General features: G+C 41.3%; 1 protein-coding gene across 1 annotated transcript in view; it reads right to left on the minus strand.

Moving 5' to 3' along the window:
• trappc9 (trafficking protein particle complex subunit 9) overlaps positions 1-13,711 on the minus strand; it is a 292,239-nt gene that overhangs the window by 99,733 nt on the left and 178,795 nt on the right. The window lies entirely within an intron of this gene.

A 13,711-nucleotide genomic window follows, 5' to 3' on the forward strand; every position in this document is an offset into this window, starting at 1 on the left:
CAAAGTTATTTAATGGTTTACAATGAGAAACACGAAGAAAATATCTATTAAATGCATTTTCACCAAGGCAGAAATCTATATGTTGGTGACTGAGGATGAGAGTTGAATATTTTGTTTGATAGACACAGTACTGGCATGACAAATAAAAGGAAATGTTGTGGGGCTTTGAACTGTGGCCTTTCTGTGTGGAGTTTGCATGTTTCCCCATGTACACGTGGGTCCTCTTTTAGTCCTCCCACAGTCCAAAGACATGCATGTTAGGTTAATTGATCACTCTAAATTGTCCGTAGGAGTGAGTGTGAGCATGAGTGGTTGGTTTTGTCTCTGTGGTGGCCCAGTGATGGACTGGTCACCTCTCTCGGGTGTAACCTGCCTCTTGCCCAATGATTGCTGGGATAGACTCCATCTCCTCACAACCCTGAACTGGACTAAACAGTTAAGAAAATGAATGGATGGATGGTTCTGATGTCTAGTTTTATATGGCATAAAATCAAATGTCCAAGGGAAAACGTGATGACGTGTGGCTTCTCTTCCCCTCCTCACCACCTGTGTTGGCAGTTTCCCCCCTGCCTCTTCAACTAGGGTATGCCTGGGGCAGAGTTTGCGTGAAGGACGGCGCATTCTTCCGAAAGTTTGTTTTATAATCCCTAACTTCACATGAAAAGAAACGTACGCCAGTTTCAGGCCCCGTTTTGAGCATACAGAAAAGTTATTCATGAGACCCCAGATCTCACAGTAAGAAAACAATATTAGAAAGAGTAAATATGACTTAAAAGAACTTTTCTGACACTTTCAGCAACACTAAAAGGTCAAAACTGATTTCAAAACAGCAAAATAATTTTATGAATCCATATAAGCCGTTAGAGCTTATGGGTTACTGTGGAACAGGGATGAAAATTTGAGATGCAAAACTATGCATTTAGCCCTGCGATGGACTGGCGAGCTATCCAGGGTGTGCCCTGCCTTTCGCCCGGGGACTGCTGGGGTGGGCTTTGGCTTCCCCGCAACCCTGAATTAGATTAAGCAGTTGGGAAAATGAATGAATGAATGAATGAACTATAGATTTAACCACCATCTGTAGATATTAACTAAAACCGTTCATAGTTCTCTGATGTAGACAACCAATGCAAGTTGCTTATACTGTAAGAAAAGTGTTAAATTATGTATCTAATCTGAGCAAACAGCCTCAGGGGAAAGTTCCCCTTCTTTACTATGGGTCTTTTCTGAGTTACTTGAGTCACATGTGTCCTTTGCTTGATGTTACATCAAGTCTTACATCCAGGATTCCAACCGTATGTTTAAAACCTAACCCCAGACAGTACCTTCACTCATTAAAATTACTCAATTTACTAAATTACCTCCAATTACCCTCAGAGCATTCAGGCTCTCCATTACAAGATGAAAATGTTAATTTGCTTGTTCTCTGAATGACTCTGGTGCTACCTACACTGTAGCGGAAACAAGACGATGGGAAAGATTGTTATTTTTACCAGTAGTTTTTCAGTTTTCAAGGAAGATTAGATCACTTAAAAAAAAAAAAAAAAATACCATAGAGGTTACTTGTAATGTGAATACCAAGCAGATATGAGGAAGGGAAGACTTTATGTAAAAGTTGTTATATCAAAGTTTCATCAGTAAAACTGTTGTAAAAATGATGGATAAAATGTCTATGATGTGAATGTGGTTGTGTGATGTGCATAACCACCAAAGAATAATGACGCAGCTCGGTATCTGAGATATTATGAGATCAGGAGAGTATTACCTCCTCTAGATCACTAATGATCCCATTTCCTGTTTTATCACCTGTGTTCACGGAAAATGAGAACACACACACACATAAACACAATGAGACAAACACATTTTCCACCAGTTAAAGTGCATATCATAACGTGTCTACAATCCATCGAAAGCTCTTAAAACAAGGTCCATCTTTGAGATAGTGTTGTCAAAACAATCAATACTCATCAACACTAAAATGTAGTCTCTAGTTAGATAATAATTAGCACAAGTATCTATACTTTATGACACTTTTGCATCTGCTGGTTCAGAAACAGGTACAGCCGCTTAAACTCCAACAGGCAGCCTCTCTTCCTACGGCAGCTACTTGGTGGATCCATTGTTCACCATGGAGGCACACTTTCAACATGGCAACGGCCAAAAGCAGTTTGTGGCAGTACAAATACTGAAAAGTAAAATCGTTGTTTGGACTTTGAAATAATGCTTTACCTGAGTTGTGCGTTGACACAAATGAATGTGTTATTCATGAATGAATTATTCAAGGAAGCAAACCAGAGTCAATTTAAAGTGGACCAAAACTTCAATATTCACGATTATAGGCAGGAGTTTTTGGAGGTGAGCAAGTTTCCATTTAAACAGAATATGAATATAGTGTCCACTGTTCAGCATGACCATCAGCTAAAGTTGACTAGTTTCTTGGTTCAGACTGTGCTTCTCTCTGTGCCGGGCGAACAATGTGTGATTTCGAGGGGATTTCACCACAATTTTGCTGTCACAGACCATGCTGCATCATTGTGGTAACATCGTAGCGTCGGGATGTCTGGTTGGGAAGTCGTAAGCCACACAGTATGAGAACATTCACGAGGAAGGATTAATTGCTGCTAAGTTCTAACGATAATGCTGCGACCTCCCGATCACACTTCTGGCATGTCAGAAATTTTTGTCGTAACTCATACAGTATGAGTGGTGTTACGTCCTTAGACTGTATATAAAAATATGGACCGAAACCTCCGTGACATCTCCCGTAGGTTTCTGAAGAGCTGAATTGAAGCTCGGTGGGCGGTTCCTACTCTTGCCATGTTGGCAGCGTCATGCGTGTCGTCTCGCCCAGAAAATACAAATATGGGCAAAGAGGTGGAGCTGAGAGGGGGCCCGTGAGTGTCATGGCGGATGATTGACATCGAGCGAACTCCGAACTTTCTGTAGCTAAAAGCTAACCAAGTTAACCAAGGTAAGCGGGCTAAAGCTAAGTCACGTTGTTAACTGGCTAAAAACCGTGGTTGTGCTATGTTCTTCTGACTTGAAGCAGGACATCGGTACCGGTCAATCAAAAGGACCCGCCCCTAAATATGCCAAACTTCAAGATTAAATTACTTTTAAACGGGTGAGTTAGAAAAAATTCACTCCCCCCACAGTTGTCATGAAGGTAAACCTGACCTATAAACCGAAAATGGATTTTTGAACCAGGCTGTAAACATGTTTATTTCTGCCGTGAAGTTGGTCTTTTTAACATGGGAGTCTATGGGGATTTGCGCTGTTTTGCAGCCCCTAGTGGATGAAGGGGGAACTGCAGTTTTGTGCACTTCCGCATAAGCTTCACTTTTTACCGCCTGGAGGTTGCCGCTTGGTTACGTCACGATTCTACGTTCACACCTGTGCAGAAGACACCGGTGGAACTTTAAACAATGGCGGGCAATCCCAACTTCAGACGTGTGCGGTGGACACAGCTGCTAGAAGAGAGATTAGTAGAGCTATGGAGTGAACACAGAAATCTTTTTGATGTGACTTCTGTAGCATACGATGACAGACGGATGAAGGACAATTCCTGGAATCAAATAGCATCTGCCCTGGAGTTAGTTGTCAGGCACGCTGTGGTTGTCATAGGAACTAGGAACCTTTGTTTTTCATTGTTCACACTCGAGCACGTCATGCCGTCACACGCCGACTGACGCCGACAACTAGTCGTGGTTGTCAATAATCGTGGCAGCAGTCATACAGGATGAGTACACATGTTGTAGGATCAAATAGAGTACGAGTGTCAAACCCGGTCGTGCAGTGGGAGCATTTCCCCGACAGTCAGATTTCTAAAATTGCACAGTTGCACCGGCATTACCGTTGTCTAATTAAACAACGCACTTGCATTTTCTGACACTTTTTTTCAGTTGTGCCTCAGAAACATCAAATTCATAAATAAAGTCGACAGTCATGCCAACTATGCATGGCTAGCCATGCTGTTAGTAGGAGTAGGACATCAAATTTAAAAGATTGAATATCTGGGGTTTTTTTGCTTAACAATGTTTTTGGGTTTTTTTCTTTGTTAAAAAAATCTTTCATTTTTCCAAATAAATAAACATAATCAATTATAAACTCTTAGTAATTTTTGTTATTTTTATGAATCTTTTTACTTGTCATCTTGGGCATTATAGCAGCAGAATGATGATCTGGCAGCTATGTTGTTTTTTTCCTAATTGAAACCAAGAAAAATGACGAGCAAAAAAAGTTTTGTACTTTTTTTGCTCGTCATTTTTTTTTTTTCCCTCAATATCAAAGAAAAGTGAGAATCAAAATTTAAATTGAATTGGCACCCAAAAAAAATCAGAATCGGGACAGAAGCATATAGTCACAGCCCTAGCTGTTAGCATCCATAGACACACCATGTAGTTCCAGACTGACACTGAGGGAAGGAGACCAAAAGCCAGACCTAAACGGCCTACAGACTCAACCCCTCCTGCCAGCAATGATGGAAATCATCAGGCACGTAGAAGCTGAACAGGACTGCTGGTGAGTTCATTCTAATGGACCAGGATCCTGTTCAACTGTTCTCAAGTACCGCAAGTACAGTTACAGAATAAGACCTGAAGACCTGAGATTGAGATGAACAGCCATCCAGACCACACGGGGGTAGGTGAAGGAACACTTTTTTTGTTTTAAATTATATATATATATATATATATATAGACATACATAAATGCTTATGGGCTGCACGGTGGAACAGTGGTTAGCACTGTGGCCTCACAGCTAGAAGGTCACTGGTTCAATCCTTGGCTGGAGAGGGGTTTGGTCAGTGGCCTTTCTGTGTGGAGTTTGCATGTTCTCCCCGTGTCTGCGTGGGTTCTCTCCAGGTACTCCGGCTTCCTCCCACCATCCAAAGACATGCATGTTAGGTTCATTGGTTACTCTAAATTGCCCCTAGGAATGAGTGTGAGCGTGAGTGGTTGTTCGTCTCTCTGTGTGGCCCTGCGATGGACTGGCGAGCTGTCCAGGGTGTACCCTGCCTGTCGCCCAAAACCAGCTGGGATAGGCTCCAGCTTCCCCGCGACCCTGAATTGGATTAAGCGGTTTAGAAAATGGATGGATGGATGGATAAATGCTTATGCATACATATAGATATATATTAAAGAAAAACCTGCTCCCTCACTACTTTTATCATTCCCCACTCAGAAGGATGACACAATGTGACTTTGGGGTGGGAAGCTAACTGCAAATTACCAAGCCATCAAGCTCTGCAGGGAACCAACTCGCAGGAGGAGTTTCCAGTAACGGCATCGTTTTCCTCAAACAGCAGCTCTGACAGGAAGAATGCTGACCAATGTATATTATTCCACAGTGAAATTATTCCACAGATGAGCCCCTATTTGCACACGTCCACCGTGAATCCATGTATTGATCAGTAGGTTCATCTCAAGATTCCAGTTTAAAGGCTGCAACGTCTCCCTGCGGAGTCATTCTGTCAATGGCAGGGAGGAAGGATGGGCTGTACTGGCCAAGGCTTTGTTATGACCTCCCAAAGCCACTAGTGCCATCAGCGAGGAATTAAAAATGAAAGAAAAAGTATTTTAGCATTGTCAAAATTTTATCTGGGGAAGAAAAAGAGAAAAGGTATGAAGCCTGCTTTGGTTTTATTGCTTCTCTATCAGCAAAGGCATCATTACAGATGATCTGATAAGTCACCTGTCTCGTTTACAGCCTTGCAAGTCTTAAATGAAATTACACAAGTCCAGACACACAAACATCAAAGTGAGGTGGAGGAGGAAAGGCAATGCAATTATCATTTCACAGCCTTTACAACAAAGCCGCAACATAAATTAAATAACAATTAAGACTTCAAAACATTCTGTAGACAAAAAGAGAAGCTCCTGCTGCTCCACTCTTAAACACATCCACCTTTGAAGATTAGTGGGACTAGGTTTATGTCACTGACTGAAGTCCCATCTTCAAATGGACGCTGCGTTTCTTTCAGTCATCTTCAAAAGCACACGTTACACACAGAGTCTAAAAATACCATGTTGCAGGAGTCCAAACAGACTGTGGATACAGTCTGGCACTGCTTTTATTCTGGCAGGTAATTACTGCGAGACAGTCACAGACAAATTAATACTCTCAATGTCACTCAGATACTAAAACTAAACAAGTTTAGTGTTGATTTTACTGTGAACTTAAAAGATTTTCAGGCTTCTACACTGAAACAAATGTGTTACAATGAAATAACAACAACAGAGGCATGATAGAGATTTGTTAAAGACAAATGCAGCTGTGTTGTCTATAATGCCTGCAAGACTCTGAATGCCACTGTGACGGTGTGTTCAGACCAAACGCGTCAAGAGCATCAAGAGCGGCAGGTTTCCATGTAAAGTCTATTTTGAGGCGCGGCAAGGGGGCGTCGAGCTTTCTCGCGTCGTGTTTGGAGCGTATTGGGCGTTGGCGTTCCGCGTAGAATGCGCCGAAAATTTAAGAAGTTTGACGCGCGTCAAAAGCCAGAGATGGGCAATGGTGAAGTTTTGCCACTTGACGTGGGGCGTCAACCAATCAGAGCAATCAGCTCGCAGCCCCTGGAGGATTTCTGGGGTGAAGCCAGACACGGGGCTCAGACGCCATTACTCCATGCAATATTTAGGATAACCATTCCTTGCTAAAAAGCTGAATGTTACTGATTTGGCAACGTAGCAGGATACGTTGCCTAGCAACGCTTTGTTTGGTGGGGGAGGCGGCTCTTGTTGCATTAACAGTGACTATCACTGCCCTACGACAACGTTCTCTAGTTTTATTTATTAAATAAAACCATGCCATCGCTGTACTGAATCCACCATCATTCAGACTGACCGGAAGGAAAGCGCCACCTTTCCCCCTCTCTTTTTCGCTCCAGACAAGCGGCAAACGCGGCAGGAGCGTTAGTGGTGTCGGACACAAAAGTGGCAGTTTAGTGACCAGCAATGAGCGTTCAGCGTTTTTGACACTCAAAACACGTTTGGTCTGAACACACCGTAAAGAAGGGGCTTGCAGCTTTTGGCTTTACGTCTTCAGAGACGTTTAGCACAGCTGCTTCTTTTGAGGCTACGTAATTCCCTGAAGACAAATGTCAGGATTAGTAGTTAAACTGTTCAACCAGTCCAGTATTTTCCCAGTATGACCGCATGTGGAAGGACTAAGGCTGGAGGATCATTTGCTAACAATTAGGGCTGGGCGATTTGACAATACATACATATACATATATATATATATACACATATATATATATATATATATATATGTAGAGGTTCGTCGGGAGCGTTTTGGGCTTTTCGGACTCAAAAATGGCAGTTTAGTGACCAGCGTCGAGCGACAAAAATGCTCGAAACACGTTTGGTCTGAACACACCGTTATGCTTTTTTTGTTGCAGTACTTAAGTAACAACAGTTAAAACAGAGTCTGTTTAGACTAAAACATAAAAACTAGAATCATTTTCAAAACCCCAAATAATTGTGTTTCATTGCAGATCGTTGCGCGTGCCATGGTCAGCTGTTTCACCTTGCTGTTTCCAGCCGTGTGTCATTATGGCTTTTATTTCCTCTGCAGTGGCATGCTGGGATGGACATACGGCAGGAGTGCGCAGTGCTCAGGCAGAGGTCACTGCCAACCTGTCCACCAGTTCCGTTTGGTTGTTTTGAGCTGGGAGTCTCAGGTAGTCCAGTTTTCGGTTTTGGTTCTGTGGTTTGATCCTCTTTTTGTTTGGGGAGCATTCCAGATCCTACGGCCCATTGCGTGGCTGGTTTGTGACTGCTCCCTTCTTTGCTTATTTCAGCTGGGGCTCCCTCTTCTTTTGGTTGCCCTTGGTTTTTTTTAAGAAACTTTTGTTTAATGTTGATTGTTGGCGGTCTACATGGTCTAGCATGGTCTCTCTTGTATGTCATGGTTCCTATTTTTGAGCTGTATTGTGGTTTTGTTTAGGGACCGTAACACAGATGACCTACCATTTTGGCCCCAGACAGACCAAAGACTTACATATATTTAAAAAATCCAACACACACACACCAAAAATTAATAATTAATAATAGGTGGATATGATGTTCAATCACTATCCAGTAATTGTAAACAGGACCTGGTATGATGTGGTTTTGAAACAAACAACTGCTTATGTGCAAAAGGTTAATATTTTGATCGCTTAAACATCTACAAACTCTGGAATAATTCAATCCAGATTTGAACATCTTAAGTCTTTAAATCTTTCAGTAGGACCTGGTTTTTATACACAGGATTTCAGTCTGCCTCTTTGTCCTGCATATGGGTCGACTTAACCCACACATGGTGAAAATGTTGCTTTGCCCAAGTGAAAAATCGATTTACAATTCCCTAACCAAACTTATGTTGTTTCTGCTGGATCATTACGTGGCATTGCGCTCTTTTGAAACAGTAAATGAAATGCCAAGCTCTTCAAGCACCACGACCATTGGTTTTCTCCCACTGATTTGATTGTAGAGACTTTCAAGGATTAAGCCATATATCTGCAGACTGGTTTAACAGAGCTTGTAATCACATCCTCATAGCTGAGCTGGAGGCGATGATGAAAATCTCTTCCAAAATCCCAGTCCAAATCACCTTCCCACTCCACTTCTTCCAGATCTTCACTGATAACTGTCACCTACCCCACAGCATTTCAGAAAACAAATAAATAAAGCTAAAGACTTTACTTATCTCTAAAGATAATGTTTCAGTTACTTACAAGGAGTAGTTATTTAGCAGACTGTATCAGTAATGGACATGAAACTGAGTAACTGGTCGGTCACAGCGTAGCATCGTCTTACAGCTGAACTAAACACCAGATGATTGATGGATATGGAAGAATTAAGATGAAGAAAAACACTTTTTCCTTGCTGGGAGAAGAGATGGAGGTGGAGGTACTCCTTCCATGTCTGCATAAGGATGTTGAAATAGAAGATCTATTGTGGAAAGTGCAATCTGCTGAGTCAGCAGCATAACAACCAGAACAATCTGATCAATAAGTCTGGTTCTGTGTTGGGGACTGATCTGGAGATCCTGGAGCTGATTTTCCTTAGAAGAATGCTGCATAAGTTGTTGATCCGAACCCCAACACCATGAACACGACGCCGTGACGCCCGCATGTGTCATCAGTTACTATGGTCAGAGTTACATGTAAACATGCAATATTCTTCTTTTTTTTTTTTTTTTTTACTTTTACGTATTTATTGTTTGTCAACATAACATGGGTTCAGTTACAGAAACATTTTCTTTTTTGCAGTTTGCACATGCCCTCAGGTGACGAATTGTATATTTACAAAATAGTGAAAAAATAAGATAACCATATGAGAATAATGATGTATATAAGATGTATATATACACATGACAAGAGTCATGAAGAGAAAAAAAAAGGAAAAGAACCTAAATAAAAAATAAAAAATAAAAATAAAAGAAATAAAAATAATATTGAATTAATAAATACTAAAAAATAAATTTACAAATAAAAAAAAAAAACTACTTATTTTCAGCATTCCACTCATTATGAGATATTTGCAGCTCCCTAAAATAGTTTAAAAAAAAAAGGGGTCCAGGCCTTGAAGAATTGTTGTGTCGATCTTTTTAAGGTAAATCTGATTTCTTCCAATTTCAGAAAATACATTATCTCTCTAATCCATTTAATAAAGCTTGGTGGAGATTGCTGCTTCCAGGTGAGCAAGATGCCCCTCCTTGCAATGAGAGTAGTGAACGCGATAACGTCACGTGCATTACTTGATAAAGAGCAAGTCGAAGGAATAATTCCAAATAAAGCACTCATTGTCCAATGAGCGGAAAACATGCAATATTCTGATCAAATCTACCACTACTATGTAAACAGAGGAGTTACGACACGAGCCTGTCTGATGAAAGCTCTGCAGCACCGATGCTGGGTGCAAAATGTTATCTTTAAAGTTCATTTTACTGACCAAAAGCTGGGTTTGCATGTGTGACGAAAGGCACAAACACAAGTGATGGAGATTAAAATGACAAAAACACAAAGACATTCTGTGAATACTGGCTTTATTAGGTCATAAGTAATACCTAGATTTGTCCGAGACAAACCTGGTACAAGAATAAAAAAGTCAATCTGCTTGTTGTTTAAATTTTAAATTGACGTGAGGACATGAATGCACTTGTGCAAAGTTTTTCCTTGGTTGTTCAGGTTTTTCTAAACAAACAGCTCATGTCCTGATAAATAATCCTCCCATTTAAACATCTCTACATTACAGAATGAAAGTCGGCTTGTATTCTGCATGACGAGACTTTCAGGAAGCAAAACAAAATAAACTTCCATCAAACTGATTCTTTGGGTAGAAAGAAGGTCATGATGCTGAATTTACTGATGAGGACACACTAAGTCTCATCCAAACACCCACGCAGAACCGCGCAGAGAAGAAACAGTCACACTAACTCATCGCTTGGAAGTGAGGACAAAAGATTTTAGTACAACCAAGCAACGAAAGTGAAATTTGCATTTTGATTAAACTGAAACTTGAAAGCCACAAGACAAGAAAGCTTTTGGCTGGGATGTTTTCTTTTTTTTTTTTTGTTTTTGTTTTTTAAGTTAAGACTTTTGTCACGTTTAAAAAAAAAAAAAAAAAAAAAATCAAAAGTAAATCATTTTTCTTTAAATCTTTAAATACCATCTCGTCCCCAGGATGTGACTTGTGACACCGTGTTGCTAATTATCACCGAGCAGTCGCAGCAAAGCCTTTCTGATGGCAGTAATAACCCCAGCTTAGAGGAGACGGTCACGGTGAAATGACCCCTTACTAATTAAATGCTGTGTTGCCTCACACCAAAAGTATATGATAATCACATTAAAGCATGTGGGGTCCTTTTATCAGATCACCATGCAGCCGGAAGTCATTTCAGACACCTTAGAGGTGTTCAGACGTACGCACACAACAAAACAAACTATACCATCAGGATAAAAGGAAAAAGCAGTGGAATAATCTTCTGCTTCCGGGATGTTTCCCCAGCTACTGTTAAAGGTTGTTTGAGGTGTGTGCAGATGTGAGATGTTTTGCAGAGTCCTCGTGCTGCAGGTTTTCTCTGCTGCTGCGTGACTGCCGGCATGCTGACAGCAACGTGTTGTCTTCCACTTGTGCCCCGAGCTGCATGTTGCAGAGCAGAAAATCATTTGCAATCAACATTTTCTAAGAGCCGTTCGGCATCTTGGCGTCTGCGTTATGTCACTGGGGACGAGCCGAGAGTGAAGCATGTACCGTATAGGGTGTGTGTGTGTGTGTGTGCGTTGTCAGAAAAAGGAGAGTTATTTTTAGCTCACGTGCAGGAGCTTAAGGGCGGAGAACCATAAAGCTGTGCACGGAGGCAGGCGCGAGCAACGGTCTATTTTTAGACTGCGGCTGACTCCCAGTAACCCTTTGTTTGCAGCAGCTGCGGAGGCAACTCTGCTCCATTATCACCGCCTTCAATGTTTCGAGCGCCAGAAAAAGAAAAACAAAAAAACCCCGAATCCTTAAAGCTAATAACTGCACACACATTGTCATCACAGAACGCCTGTGCAGGAGATTTTTAATGTATCAGGATGGAAGCTTTACAACAGAAGCGGTCGCTCATCTCTGCTATTTCAAGTCCCCAACTGAACCCCTGAATCAGGAAAATGATGCTGCAACTGATAATATTAATAAGAATACTACACTGTATGTGCTGTTATATGTGAATTTAGTAATTCCATGACAGCTAACTGAGTGTTCAGTTGCTGATGTTGACATTGTGAGTGGCAGAAATCTGTGTGCAGTACAGTCTGACTGCAGGTGAAGCACATTTCCAGAGTATTAACAAGAATAAAGCATGAATGTGTGAGTTTGTGCCAAGAGGACGGAGCAGTTTGAGCCAATCTGTCCACCAGGACATGTGAGTGAGAAAAGATCTCGGTGTTCCACTGCTGAACTTTAACTAACCTACCCTCAGACAGCAAACAGGGCTAAAACGCCCTCTAGGGATCACATTATTCATGAAAACATGCATAGAGTAGAAGGAAAAAAAACTCCTGCAGATGCAGAGAAAGAAAAAAAAAAGTTCGAGCGGTGTTGGAATACTTGACAGAAAGAAACAATTGAGTGGGTAACATTCCCACAATGCTGGATCACTGACTGCTGGTGCATTATGTGCTCTGCTGCCATAAAGAAAAACAGTACAAGTGTTTTGGGAGGGAAAGGTGGTCACCATGGAAACAAGCTTTGTTTGTATTCGCGTCCCCGTGTGCAGCGATCCGGCAGAGCCGAAAGGCACGGCGGATAAGGAGGAGGCATGGCCGCTGGAGATGATGGAGCCTTTTTACAGCCCCCACCAGATGCAGCTGTGGCACTGAGTCATGGAAGGGCTGGAGCTGACAAACTAACATACCAAAACCCTAATTTCTTATTGATATGAAAAATATGGACTTTTACCAGAAGAGAGTGAAATAAAGAAGCTCCTGGACTCACTAGAAAAGTATTGATTTGTCTCGTTGCTATTGCAGCAGAGGTAACAGAGTCTTGTCTTTAAAACCGCCGAGCCTCTTTATAGACGAACACCTGAGCTGAAAGTGGTGGCAAAACAACAACATATAAGTATGTTAATTATAAGTTTTTATCATGCTTGTGTTCAAATTAAAGCATTTTCTTTGTGAAATCAGAAACAAGTGAACCGGATCCTACAGGTTAAAGGTGCCTCAACACCTGCATATTGCCCCTAGACGTTCAGAGATCTGTTGTCTCTTTTTATTTTTATTTAAATAATTAATCATTTAACCTTAATGACTGCCCTGTGATGGACTGGCGAGCTGTCCAGGGTGTATCCTGCCTTTTGCCCAAAGACTGCTGGGATAGGCTCCAGCTTCCCCGCGACCCTTCATTGGATTAAGAAGTTTGGAAAATGAATGAATAAATTAACCTTAATGACCTGTAGCGCTTCTGAAGAAACGATACCTGCGTATTCTTTCTGGACATGCTATAATGTAAATCCCATGACTAATCCCTCTGCCATTTATAAAAAGTTAACAGCTAATGAAGTTGCTTTGAATCTGGGACTTTGACAAACTAAAGCAGCAATGTAAACTCATGGAACGAGTGCAGGACTGTGAGAATATAACACGGGTGTTGTCGTTCATTCTCCCTGCGGTACAGCTGGCATTTGTGCATGCAGGTATCTACAAGTAAGAACTTCACATCGATGAAAGATGCCACGCCAATGACAGGACAAGCTTATTTATGATGACCAGTACAGTGACGACATATAATGCATACTCCCATTTGTTTAGTCTGTTTGTTGCTGGGAGGAATATGAACATTAGAAAATGAATTCCTAGTGTATGGTACTGGTGAAGGGATTATTTGTGTAGTTTTTTTATTCTTGGCAACATGTTGAAAATTAAATCAGTTTATTCTTCATAATAAATGTAGCGGTTCTCAACCTTTTTGCAACACAGTATCTCTTGTAAACGTTTTTCAGCCACGTACCCACGTAACCACTGCAAAGTACTTTTGGTTAAGAAAAAAAATGAAATACAGCACTTTGTCATTCGTGTTTAGTTTATTAAACTTTTAACAAACCATAGACTGCATATAAAGAGATGAACGGAGCCTGAGTGACATCACCCGTTGGTTTCTGAAGAGCTGAATTGAAGCTCGGTGGGCGGTTCCTACCATCGCCATCTTGGCAGGGGCATGCGCGTCGTCTCGACCAGAAAATACAAATA

This window comes from Telmatherina bonti (genome assembly GCF_933228915.1).
Source record: "Telmatherina bonti genome assembly, chromosome: 19".
In the NCBI taxonomy this organism is placed as follows: domain Eukaryota; kingdom Metazoa; phylum Chordata; class Actinopteri; order Atheriniformes; family Telmatherinidae; genus Telmatherina; species Telmatherina bonti.